Raw genomic sequence first — 3820 nt, 5'->3', positions numbered from 1 at the left:
GTACAATTCAACTAGTCTATCCAATGAAAAATCCATACACACGGGGATAAAGTGAGCCGACTTAGACAGTCTATCGACAACAACCCAAATCGCATCCTTCTTACTTGTTGACAATGGCAGTCCGGACACAAAGTCTATTGTGACTCGATCCCATTTCCACTCGGGTATCATGATCGGCTGAAGTAATCCTGAAGGCACTTGATGTTCCGCTTTCACTTTTTGACATATTAAACATCTCGAAACAAGGTCGGAGATGTCTCGTTTCATACCATGCCACCAAAACCAACATTTCAAATCATTGTACATTTTCGTACTCCCCGAGTGACTTGACATTCGGCTACAATGGGCTTCATTCAGAATCATCGAAATGAGTTCCGAACTCCTTGGAACACACAAACGACTTCTGAACCTCAAACAATCATCATCATCAATTTGAAACTCCGATTCCTTGTTCGGAGCACACTCAGCCCGTTTTGCAACCAATTCATCATCAACTTTCTGGGCTTCACGAATTTGATGAATCAATAATGGTTTGGCTTTTAATTCAGCTATTAACACATTGTCGGGTAGAACAGACAAGTGCACATTCATCGCTCGTAAAGCAAACAATGATTTCCGGCTTAAGGCGTCCGCAACCATATTAGCCTTTCCCGGGTGGTAATCAATGACAAGCTCGTAATCTTTCAACAACTCAAGCCAACGTCTTTGTCGCAGGTTTAAGTCTCTTTGAGTCATCAAATTTTTGAGACTTTTGTGATCCAAAAATACATGGCACTTCTCACCAAATAAGTAATGTCGCCATATTTTTAAAGCAAATACGATGGCAGCTAGTTCAAGATCATGGGTCGGATAATTTTTCTCATGTGGCTTTAATTGTCTCGACGCATAGGCCACCACTCGACCTTCTTGTATCAATATGCAACCCAACCCAAGTAGGGATGCGTCACTATAAATGACAAACTCTTTGCCTGATTCGGGTTGCACTAAAATTGGAGCTTCAGTCAAATAAGTTTTTAGTTGATCAAAACTTTTCTGACGTTTCTCCGTCCATTCGAACTTAACATCCTTTTGAAGTAGCTTCGTCATTGGTGTGGCTATCATCGAGAAACCTTTGACAAATCGTCGGTAATAACCGGCGAGTTCCAGGAAGCTCCGAACTTCGGTAATATTTCTTGGAGGCTTCCAGTTAAGTATGGCTGAAATTTTGCTCGGGTCAGCTCGAATACCCGATGCGGATACCACATGACCCAAGAAGCTAACCTCTCTTAACCAGAACTCACACTTACTGAACTTAGCATATAACTGCTTATCCCGCAAAATTTGCAACACTAGCCTCAGATGCTCAGCATGTTCGGTCTCATCTCTTGAATAGACCAAGATGTCATCAATGAACACAACTACGAACCAATCCAAATATGGTCTGAAGATCCGATTCATCAAATCCATAAATACCGCAGGGGCATTTGTGAGCCCAAACGGCATCACTAAGAACTCGTAGTGACCATATCCCGTTCTGAAAGCAGTTTTGGGTATGTCCGAATCTCGAATTCGCAACTGATAATAGCCCGATCTCAAATCTATTTTTGAGAACATTGAGGCTCCCTTCAGTTGGTCGAACAAATCATCGATACGCGGTAACGGATATTTGTTCTTTATCGTCACTTTATTCAGTTGACGATAGTCAATGCACAACCTCATGGTTCCGTCCTTCTTTTTCACGAACAATACTGGTGCACCCCAAGGTGAGAAACTTGGTCGAGCAAAACCTCTATCCGTCAATTCTTGCAACTGAGCTTTCAACTCTTTTAACTCGGTTGGTGCCATACGATACGGAGCTATCGAAATCGGCGTAGTCCCAGGTACAAGCTCAATACCAAACTCTACCTCCCGAACAGGTGGTAAACCCGGTAATCCTTCAGGAAAAACATCCGGGTATTCACAAACCACCGGCACAGATTCGGGTTTCTTGTCTAATTTTTTGTCATCCAGTACATACGCAAGGTATGCTTCGCACCCTTTTCTTACATATTTCTGGGCCAACATTGCTGATATTACAGCTGGCATCCCCTCCAAGTCCGTAGACTCAACTCGGATTACTTCGTTATTTGCGCACCTCAAATCAATAGTCTTGCTTTTGCAATTCACAACCGCATCGTGCACGGTCAACCAATCCAAACCAAGAATAACATCAAATTCATCAAACGGCAAAAGCATCAAGTCCGCCGGGAAACAGGAACCTCGAATTACTAGGGGACATTCCTTACACACTTTGTCGACAAGCACGTAACGACCCAAGGGGTTTGACACCCGAATTACGAACTCAGTAGACTCAATAGGTAAAGTCTTACTGGATGCTAAGGTTTCACATATGTAAGAATGAGTAGAACCGGGGTCAATCAAAGCAATTACATTAGTATCCAAGAGAGTAAAAGTACCAGTAATAACATCAGGCGAAGAAGCATCCTCGCGGGCACGTATAGCATAAGCTCTAGCAGGCGCACGAGCCTCGGATCTGGTCGTAGCATCTCTAGATCCTCTCTGACCACCACCAGCATTGCCCGTATTTCCAGATGGTCTACCTCGAGCAGTGGTAGCACCCGGTTTCCCACTCTAATTTACATTCTGTTCAGACAACCTCGGGCAATCTTTAATGAAGTGGTCAACTGATCCGCACTTGTAACAGGAGCGGTCAGGGAATCTACAACTCCCCGAATGCCATTTACCGCAATATCGACATTTCGTTCTATCTCGACGTTCATTCCCAACACTGGCGACCAAAGTGCCTCGTGTACCCACAGGGGGTCGATCACGATCTCGTCTAAAAAGGCCCGAAGTGCCTCTAAACTGGCCCGCATCATCTCGAAATTTCTTCGATGCCTGTTGAAGAGACTTTCCCGAAGATCTTTTACGAAACTCTCCAGTTCCCACATCAACTTTTTGTTTTTCTTTTCTAAGCTCTTCGGCTTTACAAGCTCGCTCGACCAGTACTACGAACTCTCGTATTTCAAGAACGCCAACGAACATTTTATATCTTCATTCAGCCCATCCTCGAAGCGTTTACACATGATAGCCTCGGACGAAACACATTCCCGAGCGTATCTACTAAGTCTAACAAATTTTCGCTCGTAATCAGTAACTGACATGGAACCTTGCTTAAGCTCAAGAAATTCCTTCCGTTTTTGATCAACAAATCTCTGACTGATATACTTTTTCCGAAACTCAGTTTGGAAAACTCCAAGTACTTGCCTCGGGCAACAAATCAGGTACCACAAATAGCAATCACGTAGCAAGGATATACACTTGCATTCACGGTGTAAAATGCTCATGAGTACCGATGTGTCACCAATTCGCTGCTCGCATCGTATCGTATTAATCAGTACCATTTGGATTCTTCATGCTATTGACCTTATTTGTCACGATATAGTGCGGGTGGTATTAGTTGGGAATGGAGGGTTGTGGGACAGCCGTATTAGTTCGAATGTATTGGTTGAACCAATCATTCATCACGCTATAGAAAGCTTGTCTAGCTTCATCATTCGGGTTACTAGCATTAGGTTGAGAGTCCGCGGTGCTGTCCCTTGTGCGGGAGCAGGCGCTACACTCTCAAGATCATCAGCTACCTCTCGGTTGGGATCGGGATCCATTACTATAAATAAACACATTTACAATTGTCAGAAATCACCACACTATCAAGTAATCACATAAAATGGCATGTATAGCTAGACCCAACGCATTACGGTAGTCCTAGAATCGACTAAACCGTAGCTCTGATACCAATCAAATGTAACACCCCAAACCCGAGACCGTCACGGAGTCGAAC

Source organism: Gossypium hirsutum, chromosome A06 (assembly GCF_007990345.1).
Source record: "Gossypium hirsutum isolate 1008001.06 chromosome A06, Gossypium_hirsutum_v2.1, whole genome shotgun sequence".
NCBI classification, from domain to species: Eukaryota; Viridiplantae; Streptophyta; class Magnoliopsida; order Malvales; family Malvaceae; genus Gossypium; species Gossypium hirsutum.
The sequence above is the reverse complement of the archived record's forward strand: the minus strand, read 5'-3'. Positions refer to the sequence as shown.